General features: G+C 47.4%; 2 long non-coding RNA genes across 2 annotated transcripts; both read right to left on the bottom strand.

Annotated features, from left to right (window-relative positions):
• Positions 1–342: 342 nt before the first annotated feature.
• Positions 343–1,468, bottom strand: LOC115186253 (uncharacterized). Its single transcript, XR_003875658.1, has 2 exons — positions 1,273–1,468; positions 343–1,208 (listed from the first exon to the last, which is right to left on the bottom strand). It is a non-coding gene; the product is annotated as an uncharacterized LOC115186253 (long non-coding RNA).
• Positions 1,469–21,809: 20,341 nt separating this feature from the next.
• On the bottom strand, positions 21,810–22,168 carry LOC115186255 (uncharacterized). The gene is made up of 2 exons (XR_003875660.1): positions 22,042–22,168; positions 21,810–21,885 (listed from the first exon to the last, which is right to left on the bottom strand). It is a non-coding gene; the product is annotated as an uncharacterized LOC115186255 (long non-coding RNA).
• Between the last annotated feature and the right edge of the window lie 4,558 nt (positions 22,169–26,726).

The following is a 26,726-nucleotide window of genomic DNA, read 5'->3' as shown; positions in this document are numbered from 1 at the left end:
TATGCAGGTTTCAGAGGAAATAGCCTGGATTGTTACTCCCATCTCGTTCCTCCCCCTCTTCTACACTTCATTCTCCGCCTGAGTGGCTCGCTTGTGGGCGTGCTGGCAGGATGTACTGTTTTTTATTCTGTATATATGAATTACAAATCAGCCTTTACTTGAATCATGTTTCTAGTCTATTGCGTAGTTACAATGTGTAATCATTGATGTCCCAGGAGCATGAGTGGTAAACACTGTTGAAGTGTATAATTGTAATACATACATGCAGACACAACATCATTCAAAGAATGGAGTTTTATACACCTGGTATTGGATATGGCTGAAAAAAAACTTGCTAAATGGTGATTTTCGTGAATTAACTTTATGACAAAAAAATATGCACAAACATTTGACTAACATATTCCTGTCAATTGTAATTTTTTTTGCTTGACTCATTATGACGTTACAATTACTTACATTTGTTTCCACCATAATGTTTTGCCAGCCATCTTTGCTGAAGAAAGTCACCAGGGACAGGTGGCTCGCATCAAATTCGTCATTGGAACCACTCAATATGATTGGTCATATAAAAACCTTGGGACCCAAATCCATAATGAGTGCTCTAACTCCCCCTTGTGGTGGTCTGGAGCAATGCAGCCGTGACGCTGGGTACCTCTAAGTCTCGCAGTGTCAGATCACAACTATTAAAGGAGGAACCACTGTAGATGTGTTTGGCTGTGTCTGTAACCCCAGCCTCTTGCCCAGACCCTCTCACCTCGTCTTGGGTTTGGCTGTGTGTGTGGCCCCGGTGAGATTGTTGGTGTGTGTGTGTGAGTTCAGGGTGTGTGAGTGTGTGTGTCTGTGTGATTTCAGGGTGTGTGTGTGTGTGTGTGTGTGTGTGTGTGTGTGTGTGTGTGTAGGGTTTCCCCGGTGGTGAGGGTTATGTTGCAGACTGAGCTCCAGTAGGTCATACAGCTGCAGCTCTCCTTCAACAGTCTCCCCAGCTGCAGTTCTCCTTCAACAGTCTCCCCAGCTGCAGTTCTCCTTCAACAGTCTCCCCAGCTGCAGCTCTCCTTCAGCAGTCTCCCCAGCTGCAGCTCTCCTTCAGCAGTCTCCCCAGCTGCAGCTCTCCTTCAACAGTCTCCCCAGCAGTAGCTCTCCTTCAGCAGTCTCCCCAGCAGTAGCTCTCCTCTGGCTTTCACAGTAGACTGGACAAGGTCTGCCCCCTCCTGGAGAAACAGTACAACTACATAGTTACAGAACTCCACTACACAGTGGTGAGTGTGTGTCTACCTGTCTGTCCAGACTGTGGTCCTGTGGTACGTTCAGTCTGACCTCTGACCCCTGTGGCCCCTCCTCCTCTTTGAGCCTCCGGAGCTCTTCCAGAGACAGAACACCCTCGTCATCACCCTGAGAGACAGAACACCCTCGTCATCACCCTGAGAGACAGAACACCCTCATCATCACCCTGAGAGACAGAACACCCTCATCATCGCCCTGAGAGACAGAACACCCTCATCATCGCCCTGAGAGACAGAACACCCTCATCATCGCCCTGAGAGACAGAACACCCTCATCATCGCCCTGAGAGACAGAACACCCTCATCATCGCCCTGAGAGACAGAACACCCTCATCATCGCCCTGAGAGACAGAACACCCTCATCATCGCCCTGAGAGACAGAACACCCTCATCATCAGACTGAGAGACAGAACACCCTCATCATCAGACTGAGAGACAGAACACCCTCATCATCGCCCTGAGAGACAGAACACCCTCATCATCACCCTGACAGACAGAACACCCTCATCATCACCCTGAGAGACAGAACACCCTCATCATCACCCTGAGAGACAGAACACCCTCATCATCACCCTGAGAGACAGAACACCCTCATCATCACCCTGAGAGACAGAACACCCTCATCATCACCCTGAGAGACAGAACACCCTCATCATCACCCTGAGAGACAGAACACCCTCATCATCACCCTGAGAGACAGAACACCCTCATCATCGCCCTGAGAGAGAATGGAACCTCACACACACGTTCTATATCACCTGTGCCAGGGGGAATGGTGTAGTGGGTACTTCCACCTCCAGGTGTTTCTGTCTGATTGGCAGGTGACTGGTTCCGCCCACAACAGCTTATAGCAACAGTTGCCTAGATGATGTCAACAGAACTTTGTGTATATTGTCATGACGTTGGCCTGTGGGTAAGGTTTATGACCCCCCCCCATAAATACCTTTCTCCCTTCCCTCTCTCTCTGACTCTACTGAAGGACTCTTGAATAGCCTTTGTTAAACATAGAGAGTCTAAGAACATCAAACAAGTGGGGGGAAAGGAACCATATTTCGGTAATAGAACCAGTTGAAAATATGCGTTGGTACTTAATGTATATGATGTCTGTTCGGGTGTCATCTGAGACATTATGACTGTTGACAGGACGACATAAACTGTATCGTGGGAAGTCTACACATTCTAGTTATCAGATTCACATGGAATTGTTGTTCAAATTAAATGTTTGAATATGAAACTATTTGTGATAAGATTAAATGTAATTTTAGCTTCCAAATGAGAGAACTGGGTTTTCATAAGGTTAGAGCGCTGCTCAATCAGTGGCCCACCTCTGTGAAGAGACATGGGTTATAAACTATGAAACACACCCTTCTCCCCCTCCACTATATAAGCCCTTGACAAAAATGTAACCTGTGTTCCGGGTACGTGAGGTCTGCAGCCTCTGCGTTAAAAAGGACTAACATGTCAAGTACAGAACTAAGCCAACCTCAACGTGAGCTTTGGTTGTGAATGGTATGAACTTTAAACTCTTATTCACTACAGAAGTGATATCTCCTAGCCGTTGAGTTAGCAGCGGCCGCTGTAAACGTGGGCTAGGAAAGGACGGACGACGTACCCAGTCTAACACACAACAAAGATACTACAACGTATCCAATTTACCACCAGAGACATTCTTCCGAGGACAGGAAGATCTCTGTTGGGCAACACGGCCAGCATCAACGACCAACCTACCAAAGCGCAGCTCAGAGTAAATATTTATTGCATTTTCCTTTTCCAAATGGCCGGTAATTTAGAATGCATAAGATACTGCATTTACGATAGCACAGCTTCTCCCTTTGTTCCTCAGTCTTCCCGCTCTTTCATTCAAGCCCAACCCCCTCTCTTTGTGTAACAAGCCTCATACAGGTTCCATCCACCAGGGACGTTTTCTGTATGACATAATTTGTATTCTATGTATATGTAATTCTGTGTGATTAGTTAGGTATTTGGTTAATAAATAATTAAACCCAATTTTGTATTGCTGATTCAACTTGTTAGCCAGGGTTCGTGAAGATAACCAAGAATTTACAACTTTCAGATGAGACTGAAATAAAGTGACGATTAATATTGACTGCTATTGATGTAAAATATTACTAGGTCTTTAAGAGTTTATTCGGAAGATAACAGCTCTATAAACATTCTTTCGTGGTGCCCCGACTTTCTAGTTAATTACATTTACATGATTAGTTTAATCAGGTAATAATAATTACAGAGAAAGGATTTTATAGAATAGCATGTCATATCACTTAATCCGGCATAGCCAAAGACACTACAATATATACCATCACATCAACACAGGCACACACCTAGTGACACAGGTGTCTGTCAGGAAGTGGAAGAGTGTGCTGTGGTGAGCAGGAGGGAGACGGGGCAAACACTGTCAGCCAATCAGAGATTAGGGAAAGCATTTTGGGCAAGTCCAATCTAGGGGAAATGAACATGTAATATATCAATATTAGAAAGGCAGGGTTTCTTCAACTATGGTTTGGAACCCAAAGTGTGCCCCGGGCATGTCAGAGGAGGGTCACAAATTATGAGAATACATCTAGCATCACAAACAGTTTCTTCTTAATTTTGGGTCACTGGAGGATGGTCAATTTCTCGAGCTGAAAATGTTTAAGAATCGCTGAATAAAGGTAAAAGATCTGACTGACCAGCTAGCTGAGGGAACAGGTCTCTGATCATCCCGGCTATTGATCTGACAGTGCTCCAGGGCAGGCCGCGGTCCGAGGCAAACTTGGCACAGTCGTAAACAAACTGCTGATGGCTCTGCCGTAAATCTCCCCCAAGAACTCCAGCCACGAGAAGTGACAGCAGTATCAGCATCAGCACACCCTCCACTCTTTGACACACGCAGTAGAGTTAACAGAGCTCTGGAAACCAATTTATCCATATGAAGTCTGCATTTCACAAAAATATACATTGTATTTAGTGCCTTCAGAAAGTATTGGTGGACTGTTGGAAAGCAGACAGAACCAGGTTTTCATCTAGGATTTTGCCTGTCCTTAGCTCCATTCCGTCTCTTTTTTATCCTGAAAAAGTATCCAGTCCTTAACGATTACAAGCATACCCATAACATGATGCAGCCACCACTATGCTTGAAAATATGGAGTGGTATGCGGTAATGTGTTGTATTGTATTTGTCCCTAACATAACACTTTGTATTCAAGACAAAAAGTTTATTGCTCTGACACATTTTTTGCAGTATTACTTTAGTGCCTTGCTGCAAACGGGATGCATGTTTTTCTAATATTTGTTATTCTGTACAGGCTTCTTTCTTTTCACTCTGCCAATTAGGTTAGTATTGTGGAGTAACTACAATGCTGTTGATCCATCCTCAGTCTTCTCCTATCACAGCCATTAAACTCTGTAACTGTTTTAAAGTCACCATTGGCCTCATGGTGAAATCCCTAAGGAGTTTTCTTCCTCTGTGGCAACTGAGTTAGGAAGGACGTCTGTATCTTTGTAGTGTCTGGGTGTACTGATACACCATCCAACGTATAATTATTAACTTCACCATGCTCAAAGGGATATTCAATGTCAGTTTCTTAATTTTACCTGTCTACCAATAGGTGCCCTTCCTTGTGAGGCATTGGAAAACCTCCCTGGACATTGTGGTTGAATCTGTGTTTGAAATTTACTGCTTGACTGAGGAACCTTACAAATAATTGTATGTGTGGGGTACATAGATGAGTTAGTCATTCAAAAATCATGTTAAACACTTTTATTGCACACATGCAACTTATTATGTGACTTGTTAAGGACATTTTTACTCCTGAACTTATTTAGGTTTGCCAAAACAAAGGGGTTTAATACTTATTGACTCAAGACATTTCAGCTTTTCATTTTCAATTCATTTTGATAAACTTTCGAAAAACATAATTCTACTTTGACATTGTAATTCTACTTTGACAAGCCAGTGACACAAAATACCAATATAAAGCAATTTTAAATTCAGGCTGTAACACAACAAAATGTGGAAAAAGTCAAGAGATGTGAAGACTTCCTGAAGGCACTGGACTAGTTGATTATTGTTTACGTCACAATTTGGCTTGAAATTTGGCTCTATGATTCATAAACATGTACACTGCATTCAGAGAATATTCAGATCACTTCACTTTTTACAGCCATATTCTAAAATTGATTAAATAATATTTTTTCCTCATCAAATAATTGTTTTTCCTCATCAGTCTACACTCAATACCGCATTATGACAAAGCGAAAACAGGTTTAGAAATGTTTGCAGATTTATTGCAAATAAACAACAGAAATACCGTACTGGAAAATTCCAGAAAATGATGTCATGGATTTAGAAGCTTCTGATAGGCTAATTGACATCATTTGAGTCAATTGGACACGTGGATGTATTTCAAGGCCTACCTTCAAACTCAGTGCCTCGTTGCTTGACATCAAAACATCCCCACAGCATGATGCTGCCACCACCATGCTTCACTGTGGGGATGTTGTTCTCAGGTTGGTGAGAAATGTTGGGTTTGCGTCAGACATAGCATTTTCCTTGATGGCCAAAAAGCTACATTTTAGTCTCATCTGACCAGAGTACCTTCTTCCATGTGTTTGGGGATTCTCCCACATGCCTTTTGGTGAACACCAAACGTGTTTGCTTATTTTTTTCTTTAAGCAATGGCTTTTTTTCTGGCCACTCTTCTGTAAAGCCCAGCTCTGTGGAGTGTACGGCTTAAATTGGTCCTATGGACAGATACTCCAATCTCCGCTGTGGAGCTTTGCAGCTCCTTCAGGGTTATCTTTGGTCTCTTTGTTGCCTCTCTGATTAATGCCCTCCTTGCCTGGTCTATGGGTTTTAGTGGGCGGCCCTCTCTTGGCAGATTTGTTGTGGTACCAAATTCTTTCCATTTTCTTATAATGGATTTAATGGTGCTCCGTGGGATGTTCAACATTTCTGATATTTTTTTATAACCCAACCCTGATCTGTACTTCTCCATAACTTTGTCCCTGACCTGTTTGAAGAGCTCCTTGGTCTTCATGGTGCTGCTTGCTTGGTGGTGCCCCTTGCTTAGTGGTGTTGTAGACTCTGGGGCCTTTCAGAACAGATGTATATATACTGAGATCATGTGACAGATCATGTGACACTTAGATTTCACACAGGTGGACTTTATTTAACTAATTATGTGACTTCTGAAGGAAATTGGTTGCACCAGATCTTATTTAGTGGCTTCATAGCAAAGGAGATGAATACATACACACGTGTCACTTTTTTTCTCTTTTTTTTGAATTATTTGAAACAAGTCATTTTTTTAATTTCACTGCAACAAATTAGGAAAAATGCCAAGGAGGATAAATACTTTTGCAAGGAACTGTAGTTTGTGCCAACAAAAATAAGGGGTTAAATATGTGTCCAAAAAGGCACAAATATTTCCTGCTGTCTTATATCTTAGATGTAGGACAGACACTTCAAAACCTTATTCCTTAGGATTTATGTTTGGACTGTCTTTTCTGCCATTTATGAATGGGTTATTCAATGTATTTCTATGGGCTATTGTATTAAAGGCCAAATTCAATATTTTATCAAATATTTTCAGTCCTGTATCTCAGTCCCTTTTCAGGTGTCATCTCAGTACAGTCCCGTATCTTTTCAGCTGTCATCTCAGTACAGTCCCATAACTTTTCAGCTGTCATCTCAGTACAGTCCCATATCTTTTCAGCTGTCATCTCAGTACAGTCCCATATCTTTTCAGGTGTCATCTCAGTACAGTCCCATATCTTTTCAGGTGTCATCTCAGTACAGTCCCATAACTTTTCAGCTGTCATCTCAGTACAGTCCCATATCTTTTCAGCTGTCATCTCAGTACAGTCCCATAACTTTTCAGGTGTCATCTCAGTACAGTCCCATATCTTTTCAGCTGTCATCTCAGTACAGTCCCATAACTTTTCAGCTGTCATCTCAGTACAGTCCCATATCTTTTCAGCTGTCATCTCAGTACAGTCCCATAACTTTTCAGCTGTCATCTCAGTACAGTCCCATATCTTTTCAGGTGTCATCTCAGTACAGTCCCATATCTTTTCAGGTGTCATCTCAGTACAGTCCCATATCTTTTCAGCTGTCATCTCAGTACAGTCCCATATCTTTTCAGCTGTCATCTCAGTACAGTCCCATATCTTTTCAGGTGTCATCTCAGTACAGTCCCATAACTTTTCAGCTGTCATCTCAGTACAGTCCCATAACTTTTCAGCTGTCATCTCAGTACAGTCCCATATCTTTTCAGCTGTCATCTGAGTACAGTCCCATATCTTTTCAGCTGTCATCTCAGTACAGTCCCATATCTTTTCAGGTGTCATCTCAGTACAGTCCCATATCTTTTCAGGTGTCATCTCAGTACAGTCCCATATCTTTTCAGCTGTCATCTCAGTACAGTCCCATAACTTTTCAGCTGTCATCTCAGTACAGTCCCATATCTTTTCAGCTGTCATCTCAGTACAGTCCCATAACTTTTCAGCTGTCATCTCAGTACAGTCCCATATCTTTTCAGCTGTCATCTCAGTACAGTCCCATATCTTTTCAGCTGTCATCTCAGTACAGTCCCGTATCTTTTCAGCTGTCATCTCAGTACAGTCCCATATCTTTTCAGGTGTCATCTCAGTACAGTCCCATATCTTTTCAGCTGTCATCTCAGTACAGTCCCGTATATTTTCATCTGTCCCAACTGTTTCTTTCTTTTATCAGACAGACACATACATTAATTCAGGCTAGAAGAGTGTAGACCCAATGACAATCGCCCAATGTCATTACACTTTTTGGTGTTTTCTATGTCTGTATGTTTGTGTGTGTCTGTAGGCCTGTACCTCTGTCTTTCTGTCTTTGTTTGTGTGTGTGTGTCTGCCTGTCTCTGTCTGTCTGCCTGAGTGTGTGTACGGTACAGTAGTGGTTAATTCCCCCTGAACACAGATGGCTCAGGCGTTCTAATCCTCTTATGAATCCCACCCCTCCTTCTCTCCTGCACTGTCGTGTCCTGGGGATCATAATTAGCTAAATAGAGTGAGCAACAGCGCGAGGACGACAACAATGCATCTGGGGGTCAGTAACGGAGGAAGAGAACGGATGCATGCTGTTCAGACTGGGACACGGGAATACTACTCCCTCGTGCACAGATAGAAGAGTCAAACCTGGAGTTTATCGTTCCGTATCTGAACTGGAGTTTATCGTTCCGTATCTGAACTGGAGTTTTTGTTCCGTATCTGAACTGGAGTTTACCGTTCCTGATCTATGGATTACGTCTGAGACGCTGCTTTTTCCTGTGAGGCAGAGGGGTGTGGTGGGAATCAACAGACTATAGGAGAATGTAAGAAACATATACCTGTAGAAGACTGTAGAAGCCCTACATCCTGCAGTGAGGAGTCGACTGGCTGAATCATCTGTTTCTAGTAATTGACCTGAGGAGTCGACTGGCTGAATCATCTGTTTCTGGTAACTGAACTGAGGAGTCGACTGGCTGAATCATCTGTTTCTAGTAATTGACCTGAGGAGTTGACTGGCTGAATCATCTGTTTCTGGTAACTGACCTGGGGAGTTGACTGGCTGAATCATCTGTTTCTGGTAATTGACCAGAGGAGTTGACTGGCTGAATCATCTGTTTCTAGTAATTGACCAGAGTTGACTGGCTGAATCATCTGTTTCTGGTGACTGAACTGAGGAGTTGACTGGCTGATTCATCTGTTTCTGGTAACTGACCTGAGGAGTTGACTGGCTGAATCATCTGTTTCTGGTAACTGAACTGAGGAGTTGACTGGCTGAATCATCTGTTTCTAGTAATTGACCTGAGGAGTTGACTGGCTGAATCATCTGTTTCTGGTGACTGAACTGAGGAGGTGTGTGTGTGTGTGTGTGTGTGTGTGTGTGTGTGTGTGTGTGTGTGTGTGTGTGTGTGTGTGTGTGTGTGTGTGTGTGTGTGTGTGTGTGTGTGTGTGTGTGTGTGTGTGTGTATTAGACCTATAGCTCCAGTGGTGAGGTGCATTAGGATGTTTGTTCAGATGAGTCACAGCTGCTTAGGAAGGGATGAGGGTCAGAGAGGGAGGAGAGAGGGAGGAGAGAGAGAGGAGAGGAGGAGGGAGGAGAGGAGGAGGGAGGAGAGGAGAGAGAGAGGGAGGAGAGAGGGAGGAGAGGAGGAGGGAGGAGAGGAGAGGAGAGAGAGAGGGAGGAGAGAGGGAGGAGAGGAGGAGGGAGGAGAGGAGGAGGGAGGAGAGGAGAGAGAGAGGAGAGGAGGAGGGAGGAGAGGAGGAGGGAGGAGAGGAGAGGAGAGAGAGAGGGAGGAGAGAGGGAGGAGAGGAGGAGGGAGGAGAGGAGGAGGGAGGAGAGGAGAGAGAGAGGAGAGGAGGAGGGAGGGAGGAGAGAGGGAGGAGAGAGAGGAGAGGAGGAGGGAGGAGAGGAGAGAGAGAGGAGAGAGGGAGGGGGTGAATTATGGTTGAGGTGCAGTCAGAGTTCTGCATTTGAACTCCCAGGAGAAACACTTCCTGTCTAGGACTTGTTGTCACAGGAAGTTGACAGGCTGTCATACTCAAGCCCCCCCCCCCCCCCCCACACACACACACACACACACACACACACACGCTCCAGTTTCACAGCTAGTGGAGCTGGTGTCTCAAAATTGCCAAGGCGGATCTGAAAAAAAAAAAACACACAGGAGGCGCTTTCTCTCTGGCTCTGAGAGAAAGCATCAACCTCTCTTACCAGCAGAGGGCTCTCTGGTTGCCTCTCCTTCAGTAATAACCAGAGGGGTATGACAGAGAGAGGCAGAAAGGACAGACAGACAGACAGACAGACAGACAGACAGACAGACAGACAGACAGACAGACAGACAGACAGACAGACAGACAGACAGACAGACAGACAGACAGACAGACAGACAGACAGACAGACAGACAGACAGACAGACAGACAGACAGACAGGAGACCGAGAGAGAGAGAGAGAAAGAGACAGAGACAGAGGAGAGAATGAGAGAAGGAGAGAGCGAGAGAGACTTCCTCTGGTATCCAACAGACAGTCTCACCTCCTGGGCTTCTGATGTCTGACACTTTTATCTCTAAGCTCATAAAATACCTTGTGTTCTGACTCAAATGCTCTGTTAGGTAAAATGTAAGTAAGATGTAATTCTCTAACGGTGCTCTTTGTGTGTGAAGGGGAGGACGAGGGTGGGATTAGCTAATCCCTAACCAGGGAGCCTTTCAGCTGGCAGCCACTGTGAACTGTGAGTCCTACCCTCTGCTCTGACACAGGGGTGGCCAAGCTTCCTCTTGAAGCGCTATGCTTTTGTTCCAGCCCTGCTCTAACATACCCAATTAAACTAATCAAGGTCCTGATTCAGGTGCGTTAGATTGGGATGGGAACAAAAGGGTAGCTCTCCATGGGAAAATCTTAGTTGCATGTTCCTCATGTCCTCTCTCCTCTGTCATTGCTACCTTCTCAAAACCCATTGGAGGAGAAGGTCAGAGGAGAAGGACCTCTGTCTTTCTCATCCAATGGGTTTTTTGAGTTGAGGAGTATTTCATTGAGATTCTCCTCACGAGGAGGGTTGAACATCCCTATCCTGATCCCTGACCCCTGACCCCTAACCCCCGAACCCATACCACGACACCCGTGTAAAAAAGTGGTTCAGATAAGTGAGCGTTGTATTTTGCTGCGTCACTGATGAGTTGTATATTCTCACTCATTACTGATTATAGTGGGGTCCTAGATCACAGTGGGTTGATTTCAACTGTGTCTGACGGACTTTATAAAAGCAAACAGGCAACACATTCATCCGATCCAATCTAATTTAGTAATAATAAATTACTACATTTGTAAAGTGCTTTTCATTTTACAAGATTAATCTCGAAGTGCAAAAATAAAAGATAAACAATTTAAAAAAAATATATATATATATATATATATATATGACTGTATACAGTTGAAGTCGGAAGTTTACATACAATTAGGTTGGAGTCATTAAAACTCGATTTTCACAACTCCACACATTTCTTGTTAACAAACTATAGTTTGGTAAGTCGGTTAGGACATCTACTTTGTGCATGACACAAGTCATTTTTCCAACAATTGTTTACAGACAGATTATTTCACTTATAATTCGTTGTATCACAATTCCAGTGGGTCAGAAGTTTACATACACTAAGTTGACTGTGCCTTTAAACAGCTTGGAAAAATCCAGAAAATTATGTCATGGATTTAGAAGCTTCTGATAGGCTAATTGACATCATTTGAGTCAATTGGAGGTGTACCTGTGGATGTATTTCAAGGCCTACCTTCAAACTCAGTGCCTCTCTCCTTGACATCATGGGAAAATCAATATAAATCAGCCAAGACCTCAAAAAAAACATTGTAGACCTCCACAAGTCTGGTTCATCCTTGGGTGCAATTTCCAAATGCCTGAAGGTACCACATTCATCTGTACAAACAATAGTATGCAAGTATAAACAACATGGGACCACGCAGCCGTCATACCGCTCAGGAAGGAGACGTGTTCTGTCTGTAAGAGATGGAGGTACTTTGTTGTGAAAAGTGCTGGAGCTGGCGGCTGAGCAGAGGGAAGAGCCAGAGACCGTCAGGGAGGCGATAAAGAAGTGGTCGGTCGACCCAAGGAGAGAGCCAGAGCCTGCCTGGGAATCGATGGAACAATGTGAGGAGGGATAATGATGTTGGCGAGGAGTAGGCTGCAGCGTAGGTGTGCTGAAGAGCGTGTCATCAGTCCGGTGCCATTTGTGCCGGCTCCACGCACCAGGCCACCAGTGCGCCTCCCCAGCCCGTTATGTCCTATGCCGGTTCCTCGCACTCGCCCTGAAGAGCAGGTCATCAGTCCGGTGCCATCTGTGCCAGCTCTCCGCACTCGTCCTGAAGAGCCAGAGACCGTCAGGGAGGCGATGGAGAAGTTGGGAGAGAGAGAGATGAGAGAGATGTTGTGCAGGTGTGTTCTGCATAACATTCGACCTGAAGATCCTGTCAGCAGTCTGGTGAAGTCTGTGCCGGCTACACGCACCAGGCCTCCAGTGTGCCTCCCCAGTCTGGTACATCCTGTGCCAGCTCCCCGCACTCACCCTGAAGTGCGTGTCACCAGTCCGGTACCACCTGTGCCGGCTCCATGCACCAGGCCTCCAGTGCGCCTCCCCAGTCTCGTACGAGCTTCCAGTGACGGTCAATGGTCCGGAGAGTCCAGGCACGGTGTCCAGTCCCACTCCATGGCAGGAGCCTTCCTCTGCACCGGTGCCCAGTCCAGGCACGGCGTCCAACCCAGCTCCATGGCCAGAGCCTTCCTCTGCGCCGGTGCCCAGTCCAGGCACGGCACCCAGTGCCGCTCCATGGCCAGAGCCTTCCTCTGCGCCAGTGCCCAGTCCAGGCATGGCACCCAGTACCGCTCCATGGCCTGAGCCTTCCTCTGCGCCGGTGCCCAGTCCAGGCACTGCGTTCAGCCCAGCGCCATGGCTGGATCCGGGGTCTGGGCGGGGGCGGCAACCCACACCGGAGCCGCCACCGACACTAGTCACCCCCCCTACCCTCCCCATTTGGTTTCAGGTTTTGCGGCCGGAGTCCGCACCTTTGGGGGGGGGTACTGTCACGCCCTGACCATAGAGAGCCCTTGGTTCTCTATGGTGTAGTAGGTCAGGGTGTGACTAGGGAGTGTTCTAGTTCAATATTTCTATGTTGGTGTTTTGTATTGTTCCCATTTAGAGGCAGCTGGTAATCGTTGCCTCTAATTGGGGATCATATTTAGGTAGCCATTTCTCCCATTTGTGTTTGTGGGATATTGTTTGGTTTTGTGCTTGTTGCACCACTTAGTCACGTTTTGTTGCTTGTTATTTGTTTTGTTGAAGAAGTTTCACTTTAAATAAATATGTGGAACTCAACACACGCTGCGCCTTGGTCCGTCTCTTACAACAACCGTGACACTGTCAGGAGGAATGGGCCAAAATTCACCCAACTTATTGTGGGAAGCTTGTGGAAGGCTACCCAAAATGTTTGACCCAAGTTAAACAATTTAAAGGCATTGCTACCAAATACTAATTGAGTGTATGTAAACTTCTGACCCCCTGGGAATGTGATGAAATACATAAAAGCTGAAATAAATAATTATCTCTACTATTATTCTGTCATTTCATATTCTTAAAATAAAGAGGTGATCCTAACTGAACTAAGACAGGGAATTTTTACTAGAGTTACATGTCAAGAATTGTGAAAAACTGAGTTTACATGTATTTGGCTAAGGTGTATGTAAAACTTCCGACTTCAACTGTATGTACTGTATATAACCATATAATTTAAGCACCAATCAATGTCTAGAAGGAAGGGTAGGCCAGCCAATAGAAATCTAAGCCCTGATTCAAAAGACCCAACAGTCTGAATGCAGTGGAAGTGGATAAGGTTTCAGTAGTATGACCATATGCTCTGGCTTTGTGGTCTATTTCCTCTGTCTGATGCCCCCCCCTCCCCCCGAGCTAGTCAGTCAACTCCCCTCTCTAACTAACCTGTTCTGTATGGAACTGTGTACGTGTGTGTACGTGTGTGTATGTCTGCGTGGTCAACCCCCCCCACCCTGTCAGATCTCAGCTGATTAAGGAGGCTTTGCTTTCTATCCTTAGCCTCCCTATTCCTCCTCCCCTCTCCCCTCCCTCCCCCTCTCCCCTCCTTCTCTCCTCCCCCTCTCTCCTCCTCTCCTCCCCATTCCTCCTCCCCATCTCCCCTCCTCCCCCTCTCCTCCCTATTCCTCTTTCACCTCTCACCTCCTCTCCTCTTCCCCCTCTACCCCTCTCCCCCTCCTCCTCTCCTCCCACTCTCCTCCCCCTCTTCCCATCCTCCCCTCTTCCCCTCCTCCCCCTCAAACCTCCTCTCCCCCTCTTCCCCTCCTCCTCTTCCTCACTCCTCCTCTCCTCCCACTCTCCCCTCCTCCACGTCTGATTAGCTAGCAGCCATCTTATAGGAGTGGGTTAGAACCTGTTTCAGGCTAACGCTAACCACAGTGTCAGTGTGTGGACTAGTGGCTAATGGTAGACACGGCTAGCTCAAACACTCTCACGCACAGACACTGGTACAGGTAGACACAGACACTGCTCCAGGTAGACAGAAACTGGTACAGGAAGACAGACACTGGTACAGGTAGACAGACACTGGTACAGTGTGTCAGCCAAACACGGAGCAAATTGAAGGAATTCCCCTCAGACTGCTTCGATCTGATTGGATCATGTTTCCTAACTATGTGAGTAGAATGTCTGGAAGTTGAGGGCTCTGGTGTGTTAAGGTGTGTGTGGTGGTTGGGGTGTGTAGTGGTCAGGGTGTGTAGTGGTCAGGGTGTGTAGTGGTCAGGGTGTGTAGTGGTCAGGAAGTGTGGTGGTCAGGGTGTGTAGTGGTTAGGGTGTGTGGTGGTCAGGGTGTGTAGTGGTTAGGGTGTGTGTGGTGGTCAGGGTGTGTAGTGGTCAGGGTGTGTAGTGGTTAGGGTGTGTGATGGTCAGGGTGTGTGCGGTGGTCAGGGTGTGTAGTGGTCAGGGTGTGTGTGGTGGTCAGGGTGTGTGGTGGTTAGGGTGTGTGGTGGTCAGGGTGTGGTGGTGGTTAGGGTGTGTGGTGGTTAGGGTGTGTAGTGGTGGTTAGGGTGTGTAGTGGTCAGGGTGTGTGTGGTGGTCAGGGTGTGTAGTGGTCAGAGTGTGTGGTGGTGGTCAGGGTGTGTGGTGGTCAGGGTGTGTAGTGGTCAGGGTGTGTAGTGGTCAGGGTGTGTGTGGTGGTTAGGGTGTGTAGTGGTCAGGGTGTGTGGTGGTCAGGGTGTGTGGTGGTTAGGGTGTGTGGTGGACAGGGTGTGTAGTGGTCAGGGTGTGTAGTGGTCAGGTGTATAGTGGTCAGGGTGTGTGGTGGTCATGGTGTGTAGTGGTTAGGGTGTGTGGTGGTCAGGGTGTGTGGTGGTCAGGGTGTGTAGTGGTGGTCAGGGTGTGTGGTGGACAGGGTGTGTAGTGGTCAGGGTGTGTAGTGGTCAGGGTGTGTGTGGTGGACAGGGTGTGTAGTGGTCAGGGTGTGTGGTGGTCAGGGTGTGTGGTGGTCAGGGTGTGTGGTGGTTAGGGTGTGTGGTGGTGAGGGTGTGTAGTGGTTAGGGTGTGTAGTGGTTAGGGTGTGTAGTGGTCAGGGTGTGTGTGGTGGTCAGGGTGTGTAGTGGTCAGAGTGTGTGGTGGTGGTCAGGGTGTGTGGTGGTCAGGGTGTGTAGTGGTCAGGGTGTGTAGTGGTCAGGGTGTGTGGTGGTCAGGGTGTGTGGTGGTTAGGGTGTGTGGTGGACAGGGTGTGTAGTGGTCAGGGTGTGTAGTGGTCAGGGTGTGTGTGGTGGTTAGGGTGTGTAGTGGTCAGGGTGTGTGGTGGTCAGGGTGTGTGGTGGTTAGGGTGTGTGGTGGACAGGGTGTGTAGTGGTCAGGGTGTGTAGTGGTCAGGGTGTGTAGTGGTCAGGGTGTGTGGTGGTCATGGTGTGTAGTGGTTAGGGTGTGTGGTGGTCAGGGTGTGTGGTGGTCAGGGTGTGTAGTGGTGGTCAGGGTGTGTGGTGGACAGGGTGTGTAGTGGTCAGGGTGTGTGGTGGTCAGGGTGTGTGGTGGACAGGGTGTGTAGTGGTCAGCCTGTGTGTGGTGGTCAGGGTGTGTGGTGGACAGGGTGTGTAGTGGTTAGGGTGTGTGTGGTTGGTCAGGGTTTGTGGTGGTCAGGGTGTGTGGTGGTTAGGGTGTGTGGTGGTTAGGGTGTGTAGTGGTGGTTAGGGTGTGTAGTGGTCAGGGTGTGTGTGGTGGTCAGGGTGTGTAGTGGTCAGAGTGTGTGGTGGTGGTCAGGGTGTGTGGTGGTCAGGGTGTGTAGTGGTCAGGGTGTGTAGTGGTCAGGGTGTGTGTGGTGGTTAGGGTGTGTAGTGGTCAGGGTGTGTGGTGGTCAGGGTGTGTGGTGGTTAGGGTGTGTGGTGGACAGGGTGTGTAGTGGTCAGGGTGTGTAGTGGTCAAGGTGTATAGTGGTCAGGGTGTGTGGTGGTCATGGTGTGTAGTGGTTAGGGTGTGTGGTGGTCAGGGTGTGTGGTGGTCAGGGTGTGTAGTGGTGGTCAGGGTGTGTGGTGGACAGGGTGTGTAGTGGTCAGGGTGTGTAGTGGTCAGGGTGTGTGTGGTGGACAGGGTGTGTAGTGGTCAGGGTGTGTGGTGGTCAGGGTGTGTGGTGGTCAGGGTGTGTGGTGGTTAGGGTGTGTGGTGGTGAGGGTGTGTAGTGGTTAGGGTGTGTAGTGGTTAGGGTGTGTAGTGGTCAGGGTGTGTGTGGTGGTCAGGGTGTGTAGTGGTCAGAGTGTGTGGTGGTGGTCAGGGTGTGTGGTGGTCAGGGTGTGTAGTGGTCAGGGTGTGTAGTGGTCAGGGTGTGTGGTGGTCAGGGTGTGTGGTGGTTAGGGTGTGTGGTGGACAGGGTGTGTAGTGGTCAGGGTGTGTAGTGGTCAGGGTGTGTGTGGTGGTTAGGGTGTGTAGTGGTCAGGGTGTGTGGTGGTCAGGGTGTGTGGTGGTAGGGTGTGTGGTGGACAGGGTGTGTAGTGGTCAGGGTGTGTAGTGGTCAGGGTGTGTAGTGGTCAGGGTGTGTGGTGGTCATGGTGTGTAGTGGTTAGGGTGTGTGGTGGTCAGGGTGTGTGGTGGTCAGGGTGTGTAGTGGTGGTCAGGGTGTGTGGTGGACAGGGTGTGTAGTGGTCAGGGTGTGTGGTGGTCAGGGTGTGTGGTGGACAGGGTGTGTAGTGGTCAGCCTGTGTGTGGTGGTCAGGGTGTGTGGTGGACAGGGTGTGTAGTGGTTAGGGTGTGTGTGGTTGGTCAGGGTTTGTGGTGGTCAGGGTGTGTGGTGGTCAGGGTGTGTAGTGGTCAGGGTGTGTGTGGTGGTCAGGGTGTGTGGTGGACAGGGTGTGTAGTGGTCAGCCTGTGTGTGGTGGTCAGGGTGTGTGGTGGTTAGGGTGTGTGTGGTGGTCAGGGTGTGTAGTGGTCAGGGTGTGTAGTGGTCAGGCTGTGTGTGGTGGTCAAGGTGTGTGGTGGTCAGGGTGTGTAGTGGTTAAGGTGTGTAGTGGTCAGGGTGTGTAGTGGTCAAGGTGTGTAGTGGTTAGGGTGTGTAGTGGTCAGGGTGTGTGGTGGTTAGGGTGTGTGGTGGTTAGGGTGTGTGGTGGTCAGGGTGTGTGTAGTGGTCAGGGTGTGTAGTGGTCAGGGTGTGTAGTGGTGGTCAGGGTGTGTGGTGGTCAGGGTGTGTGGTGGATAGGGTGTGTGGTGGTCAGGGTGTTTGTAGTGGTCAGGGTGTGTGTAATGGTAAGGGTGTGTGTAGTTGTCAGGGTGTGTGTAGTGGTCAGGGTGTGTAGTGGTGGTCAGGGTGTGTGGTGGTCAGGGTGTGTGGTGGTTAGGGTGTGTGGTGGTCAGGGTGTGTAGTGGTCAGGGTGTGTAGTGGTCAGGGTGTGTAGTGGTGGTCAGGGTGTGTAGTGGTGGTCAGGGTGTGTGGTGGTTAGGGTGTGTAGTGGTGGTCAGGGTGTGTGGTGGTCAGGGTGTGTAGTGGTCAGGGTGTGTAGTGGTCAGGGTGTGTGTGGTGGTTAGGGTGTGTAGTGGTCAGGGGTGTGTGTGGTGGTCAGGGTTTGTGGTGGTTAGGGTGTGTGTAGTGGTCAGGGTGTGTAGTGGTTAGGGTGTGTGTGGTGGTTAGGGTGTGTAGTGGTCAGGGTGTGTGGTGGTCAGGGTGTGTGGTGGTCAGGGTGTGTAGTGGTCAGGGTGTGTAGTGGTCAGGGTGTGTAGTGGTCAGGGTGTGTGGTGGTCAGGGTGTGTGTGGTGGTCAGGGTGTGTAGTGGTCAGGGTGTGTGGTGGTTAGGGTGTGTAGTGGTGGTCAGGGTGTGTAGTGGTGGTCAGGGTGTGTAGTGGTGGTCAGGGTGTGTAGTGGTTAGGGTGTGTAGTGGTTAGGGTGTGTGGTGGTCAGGATGTGTAGTGGTGGTCAGGGTGTGTAGTGGTCAGGGTGTGTGGTGGTCAGGGTGTGTAGTGGTTAGGGTGTGTAGTGGTGGTCAGGGTGTGTGGTGGTCAAGGTGTGTGGTGGTTAGGGTGTGTGGTGGTCAGGGTGTGTAGTGGTTAGGGTGTGCGGTGGTCAGGGTGTGTGGTGGTTAGGGTGTGTGGTGGTCAGGGTGTGTGGTGGTTAGGGTGTGTGGTGGTCAGGGTGTGTGGTGGTCAGGGTGTGTAGTGGTCAGGGTGTGTAGTGGTTAGAGTGTGTGTGGTGGTCAGGGTTTGTGGTGGTTAGGGTGTGTGTGGTGGTCAGGGTGTGTGGTGGTCAGGGTGTGTGGTGGTGAGGGTGTGTAGTGGTCTGGGTGTGTAGTGGTCAGGGTGTGTGGTGGTCAGTGTGTGGTGGTTAGGGTGTGTAGTGGTCAGGGTGTGTGGTGGTTAGGGTGTGTAGTGGTTAGGGTGTGTAGTGGTCAGGGTGTGCGGTGGTCAGGGTGTGTAGTGGTGGTTAGGGTGTGTAGTGGTCAGGGTGTGTGGTGGTCAGGGTGTGTAGTGGTCAGGGTGTGCGGTGGTTAGGGTTAGGGTTAGGGTTAGGGTGTGTGGTGGTTAGGGTGTGCGGTGGTCAGGGGTGGAGAAAGGACCCAATTGTCATACTTAAGTAAAAGTGAAAGTGACCCAGTAAAATACTACTTGAGTAAAAGTCTAAAGTATTTGTTTCTAAATAAACTTAAGTATCAAAAGTAAATGTATTTGTGTAGGCTCTCTGGGCTATCTGGGATGCTACCGTCCCATCTGCGGGACACAGCCAGTGAAATAGCAGGGCGGCAAATTCAAAACAGCAAAAATCTCATGATTCAAATTTCTCAAACATAATACTATTTTACACCATTTTAAAGATACACTTCTCCTTAATCGAACTACATTGTCCGATTTCAAAAAGGCTTTACGGCGAAAGGAAAACATTAGATTATTTTAGGACAGTGCCTAAAAAATAAAAGCCACACAGCCACACATTTTCCAAGCAAGGACAGGCGTCTCAAAAACCAGAAATACAGCTATAATTAAGCACTAACCTGTGATGATCTTCATCGGATGGCACTCATAGGACTTTATGTTACACAATACATGTATGTTTTGCTCGATAAAGTTCATATTTATATCCAAAAACCCCATTTTACATTGGCCCGTAATGTTCAGAAATGCTTTTCCTCCGAAAACTTCCGGTGAATGAGCACATCAATTTATAGAAATACTCATCATAAACGTTGATAAAATATTAAACTGTTATTCAAGGAATTATAGATAAACATCTCCTTAATGCAACCGCTGTGACAGATTTCCAAAAAGTTTCACGGGGAAAGCACACTTTGCAATAATCTGAGTACTGTGCTCAGAAAACAACAGCAGGCAATACAGATACCCACCATTTTGGAGTCATCTAAAATCATAAATAGCATTATAAATATTCACTTACCTTTGATGATCTTCATCAGAATGCACTCCTAGGGATCCCAGGTCCACAATAAATGTTGTTTTGTTTGATAAATTCCATCATTTATGTCCTCTTTGTTAGCGCGTTCAGTAAGCAACTCCAACTGTAGGAAATGCGCCGAAAATTTCACGACGAAAAGTCAATAAAAGTTATATTTACGTTCATAGAAACATGTCAAACGATGTATAGCATCAATCTTTAGAGCCTTTTTAACATAAAAGTTCAATAATATTCCAACCGGACGATTCAAATGTCTTCAAAAATGTAATGGAACACAGCTAACTCTCACGTGAATGTGCGCAATTGAGGCCATGTCCTTTTCTGAGTCAACAACTTCCAACTTCCTTTGTTCGCTCTCTGTTCACCATAGAAGCCTCAAACAACTTTCTAAAGACTGTTGACATCTAGTGGAAGCCGTAGGAAGTGCAAAATGAACCCTAAGTCACTGTATACTGAATAGGCCCAGTCTTGAAAAACTACAAACCACTTCCTGGTTGGATTTTTTCTCAGGTTTTTGCCTGCCATATGAGTTCTGTTTACTCACAGACATCATTCAAACAGTTTTAGAAACTTCAGAGTGTTTTCTATCCAAATCTACTAACAATATGCATATCCTACGTTCTGAGGATTCATCCGAGTTTCATCCGTCATTCATCCGAGTTTCCGAATACTGCCCCCTGTCACTAAAAAGTTAAATAATTTCAAATTCCATATTTTAAGCAAAGCAGACAGCACCATTTTCTTGTTTTCAAAATGTACAGATAGCCAGGGGTACACTACAACACTCAGACATTATTTACAGATAGTCAGGGGTACACTACAACACTCAGACATTATTTACAGACAGCCAGGGGCACACTACAACACTCAGACATAATTTACAGATAGCCATGTGTACACTCCAACACTCAGACATCATTTACAGATAGCCATGTGTACACTACAACACTCAGACATTATTTACAGATAGCCAGGGACACACTTCAACACTCAGACATTATTTACAGATAACCAGGGGCACACTCCAACACTCAGACATCATTTACAGATAGTCAGGGGCACACTCCAACACTCAGACATCATTTACAGATAGCCAGGGGAACACTCCAACACTCAGACATTATTTACAGATAGCCAGGGACACACTCCAACACTCAGACATCATTTACAGATAGTCAGGGGCACACTCCAACACTCAGACATCATTTACAGATAGCCAGGGGCACACTCCAACACTCAGACATTACTTACAGATAGCCAGGGGTACACTCCAACACTAAGACATCATTTACAGATAGTCAGGGGCACACTCCAACACTCAGACATCATTTACAGATAGCCAGGGGCACACTCCAACACTCAGACATTACTTACAGATAGCCAGGGGCACACTCCAACACTCAGACATTACTTACAGATAGCCAGGGGTACACTCCAACACTAAGACATAATTTACAGATAGCCAGGGGCACACTCCAACACTCAGACATTACTTACAGATAACCAGGGGTACACTCCAACACTAAGACATCATTTACAGATAGTCAGGGGCACACTCCAACACTCATACATCATTTACAGATAGTCAGGGGCACACTCCAACACTCAGACATCACTTACAGATAGCCAGGGGCACACTCCAACACTCAGACATTACTTACAGATAGCCAGGGGCACACTCCAACACTCAGACATCATTTACAGATAGTCAGGGGCACACTCCAACACTCAGACATCATTTACAAAAGATGAATTTGTGTTTAGTGAGTCCGCCAGATCAGAGGCACACGGGATGACCATGTGTTGTCTTGATAAGTGTGTGACTTAGTCCATTTTTCCTGTCCTGCTAAGCATTCCAAATGCTGGCAACGTAGTGTAGTTGTCAGGTTACTGAACGTGGATCAATGGGACACCTGTTAGAACACATTTTTTCATAGAGTCACAGTTCCTGCCTGAATGCCTCTGGCTAAATGCTGTACTTATTTAGGTTAGGGTTAGGGTCAGGGTAAGGGTCAGGGTAAGGGTTAGGGTAAGTTTAAAACAGCAGATTATTTCACTTTAGGTGTATTTCAATAGAATGGTCTTTATTTTCCAACATGGCTACAGTTAACAGATATAAGTACATTCTGAACTACAACCACCTGGTGGTGCCAGCCCCGTGGTCCATCCCACTCAACCACCTGGTGGTGCCAGCCCCGTGGTCCATCCCACTCAACCACCTGGTGGTGCCAGCACCGTGGTCCATCCCACTCAACCACCTGGTGGTGCCAGCCCCGTGGTCCATCCCACTCAACCACCTGGTGGTGCCAGCACCGTGGTCCATCCCACTCAACCATCTCCAGGCTCTTTGCGGCCCATGGCAGAACACTGACATTCCTGCCTTGCAGGAAATCACGCACAGAACGAGCAGTATGGCTGGTGGCATTGTCATGCTGGAGGGTCATGTCAGGATGAACCTGCAGGAAGGGTACCACATGAGAGTAGGAGGATGTCTTTCCCTGTAACGCACAGCGTTGAGATTGCCTGCAATGACAACAAGCTCAGTTCGATGATGCTGGTGACAAGACCGCCCCAGACCATGACGGACCCTCCACCTCCAAATCAATCCCGCTCCAGAGTACAGGCCTCGGTGTAATAGCCTCATTCCTTTCGCCGATAAACGCAAATCCGATCATCACCCCTGGTGTAGACAAAACTACGACTCGTCAGTGAATAGCATTTTTTGCCAGTCCTGTCTGGTCCAGCGACGGTGGGTTTTTGTGCCCATAGGCGACGTTGTAGCCGGTGATGTCTGGTGAGGACCTGCCTTACAACCGGCCTACAGGCCCTCAGTCCAGCCTCTCTTAGCCTATTGCAGACAGTCTGAGAACTGATGGAGGATTGTGCGTTCCTGGTGTAACTCGGGCAGTTATTGTTGCATCCCTGTACCCTGTCCCGCAGGTGTGATGTTCGGATGTACCGATCCTGTGCAGGTGTTGTTACACATGGTCTGCCACTGCCGAGGACGATCAGCTGTCACATCCTGCTTCCCTGTAGCGCTGTCTTAGGCGTCTCACAGTACAGACATTGCAATTTATTGCCCTGGCCACCTCGTAGTCCTCATGCCTCCTTGCAGCTGCCTAAGGCACGTTCATGCAGAGAGCAGGGACCCTGGGCATCTTTCTTTGGTGTTTTTCAGAGTCAGTAGAAAGGCCTCTTTAGTGTCCTAAGTTTTATAACGTGACCTTAATTGCCCTTCCATCTGTAAGCTGTTAGTGTCTTAACGACCGTTCACCGGTGCATGTTCATTAATTGTTTATGGTTCATGAACAAGCACAGGAAACAGTGTTTAAACCCTTTACAATGAAGATCTGTGAAGTTTTTGGGATTTTAACAAATTATCTTGATAAGACGGAGGTCTGAATAAGGACAGTTTTTTTTTTTTGTGTTGCTGAGTTTAGTAATTTCGTAAATCTATGGAAACGTTATGATGTTATATGCCTATTAGAATGAAATGGTAGAAATGTATGTGTACGTGTGCACAGGCTTAGTAATGTCCTTTGGTCAGTGTGCACAGCTGCAGGGATGATCTAAACATGTGCGACACCGTTTACAAGTCCCAAATAGATTGTCAGACCAACAGAGACACGACTCTAAACATAGTCTGCGCTGTCCTACCTCTTTACCTTGTTACCTTCAGTTAGGATACGTTTGTGTGTGTGTGTGTCGGTCTGTGTGTTATACAATAGTGTACAAAACATTAGGAACAACCTTCCTATTATTCGAGTTGCACTCCCTTTTGCCCTCAGAACAGCCTCAATTTTTGGGGACATGGACTCTACAAGGTGTCAAAGCGTTCCCGAGAGAATACTGACCCCATGTTGACTCCAATGCTTCCCAACCGTTGTGTCAAGTTGGCTGGTTGTCCTTTGGGCGTGTGGACCACTGTTTATACACACAGGAAATTGTTGCACGTGAAAAACCCAGAAGCGTTGTCTTTCTTGACACAACCAGTGCACCTGGACCCTACTACTATACCCGTTCAAAGGCACTTCAAATTGTGTCTTACCCATTTCACCCTCTGAATGGCACACATACACAATCCATGTCTCAATTGTCCTAAGGCTTAAAATCATTCTTTAACCTGTCTCTTCCCCTTCATCTACAACTGATTGAAGTGTATTTAACAATTGACATCAGTAAGGATCACAGCTTTCACCTGGATTCACGCCTGGTCAGTCTATGTCAAGGAAACAGCAGGTGTTCATAATGTTTATTCACTCAGTGTATGTTTCTGTGGTCCTTTCATTTGTTATCTGATTCTAGGATTCTGTGACTGTCAAAAAGGACCTGTTTGGTACTATCATGATGCATCAATAAGCTATAAAGAATTAAACTATTGGCCAGTCTCTGTAGTTCTAATGTTCCACAATGCTGTATGAAGGATCAATAAGTTAGAAAGAAATTAAACTATTGGTCAGTCTCTGTAGTTCTAATGTTCCACAATCCTGTACATATGCTCATATATCATAACATAATACATCAACACATTAACAATCATCTGGTGCCTGAATAACCCAGTCACAGAGTAAAGGATAGGTTAGAAGCTGACTCTAGGTTGCATATCTGCCAAAAAGAAAAGCCAAGCAGCTGACAAGGTCCTTCTCTGTGCAGATGGGTCCAGCTGGATCCTTCTCTGTGCCAGCTGGGTCCTGCTGGATTCTGCTCTGTGCCAGCTGGGTCCAGCTGGGTCCTGCTCTGTGACAGATGGGTCCAACTGGATCTTTCTCTGTGCCAGATGGGTCCAGCTGGGTCCTGCTCTGTGCCAGCTGCGTCCTGCTCTGTGCCTTTCTGCGTCCTGCTCTGTGCCAGCTGGGTCCACCTGGGTCCTGCTCTGTGCCAGTGGGGTCCAGCTGGGTCCTGCTCTGTGCCAGCTGGGTCCAGCTGGGTCCTGCTCTGTGCCTGTGGGGTCCAGCTGGGTCCTGCTCTGTGCCAGTGGGGTCCAGTTGGATCCTTCTCTGTACCAGCTGGGTCCTGCTGGGTCCTGCTCTGTGCCAGCTGGGTCCAGCTTATCTAATTGGAGTATATGGTCGTTCCGGTATTCAATTTCCGACGACGATGAGACAGCTGGGTCCAGCTAGGTCCTGCTCTGTGCCAGCTGGGTCCAGCTGCATCCTTCACTGTGCCAGCTGGGTCCAGCTAGGTCCTGCTCTGTGCCAGCTGGGTCCAGCTGGATCCTTCACTGTGCCAGCTGGGTCCTGCTCTGTGCCAGCTGGTTCCAGCTGGGTCCTGCTCTGTGCCAGCTGGGTCCAGCTGGGTCCTGCTCTGTGCCAGCTGGGTCCTGCTCTGTGCCAGCTGGTTCCAGCTGGGTCCTGCTCTGTGCCAGCTGGGTCCTGCTGGGTCCTGCTCTGTGCCAGCTGGGTCCAGCTTATCTAATTGGAAGATATGGTCGTTCCGGTTTTTAATTTCCGATGACGATGAGACAGCCTATAGGGAGGAGGTCAGAGACCTGGCAGTATGGTTCCAGGACAACAACCTCTCCCTCTACGTCAGCAGACTGCTGAACATCGTCGTCGGTGATCAGGCCTACAACCGTCGTGCGTCAGCAAACTTAATGACGGTGTTGGGAGTTGTGCGCGGCCACGCAGTCGTGGGACAGGAAGTGGACAGGGAGAACAGGAGGGGATAGATATTGATATTTTGTTGCCCGTGGGTCTATTGGGGCGGTATTCAAATTGAAGTTGGTCCAGTGTTTCTGATGATGTTGATGTGAGCCATGACCAGGCTTTCAAATCATTTCATGCTACAGATGTGAGTGCTATGGGTTTCTGTACAGCACTTTGAGATTTCAGCGATGTACGAAGGGCTATATAAATACATTTGATTTGATTTGATTTGATTGATTTAGACAGGTTACCTTAGCGTTCTTGGGCACAGGGGACAATGGTGGTTTGTGTGTGTGTTATGTGTTAACAGAGAGTGTGTGTGTGTGTGTGTTGTGTGTTGTGTGTTATGTGTTACCAGGTGTGGTGTGTGTGTGTGTGTGTGTTAACAGTGTGTGTTACGTGTTACCAGTGTGTGTGTGTTATGTGTTATCAGTGTGTGTGTGTGTTAACAGTGTGTGTTAACAGTGTGTGTATGTGTTACCAGTGTGTGTGTGTGTGTGTTAACAGTGTGTGTTATGTGTTAACAGTGTGTGTTAACAGTGTGTGTGTGTTAACAGTGTGTGTTATGTGTTACCAGTGTGTGTGTGTTATGCGTTAACAGTGTGTGTGTGTTTTCTTTAGGTGTATGTGAGAGAGCAGCATGCAGTCGGCTCCAGCAGGTTTGTGGGACCCCCATGGACCCAGTCTAAAGATGTCTCCTCTCTCCCCGTACATACACCCTCCGCCTCTCGCCTCTCCATGTGATCGCCGCACCACCGGCTAAGAGAATCACCTTCTACAAGAGCGGCGACGCTAAGTTTGCGGGAGTGAGGATGGCTGTCCACAAACGCAGCTTCAAATGCTTCGACGCACTACTGGACGACCTGTCACAGAAGGTCAGAACACACACACACACACACACACACAGTACACACACTACCCTGTACATCCACTCAGTACAGGTACCATGTATATATAGCCATATAAGTTATCGTATATGGCCATGTTATCGTATATAGCCATGTTATCGTATATGGCCATGTTATCGTATATGGCCATGTTATCGTATAGGCCATGTTACGTACCGTATATGGCCATGTTATCGTATATGGCCATGTTATCGTATATAGCCATTTATCGTATATGTGGCCATGTTATCGTATATGGCCATGTTACGTATATGGCCATGTTATCGTATATGGCCATGTTATCGTATATGGCCATGTTATCGTATATGGCCATGTATCGTATATGGCCATGTTATCGTATATGGCCATGTTATCGTATATGGCCATGTTATCGTATATGGCCATGTTATCGTATATGGCCATGTTATCGTATATGGCCATGTTATCGTA

Source organism: Salmo trutta, unplaced genomic scaffold (genome assembly GCF_901001165.1).
Source record: "Salmo trutta unplaced genomic scaffold, fSalTru1.1, whole genome shotgun sequence".
Taxonomy (NCBI): Eukaryota; Metazoa; Chordata; class Actinopteri; order Salmoniformes; family Salmonidae; genus Salmo; species Salmo trutta.
This window is presented reverse-complemented; position numbering and strand designations above follow the sequence as displayed.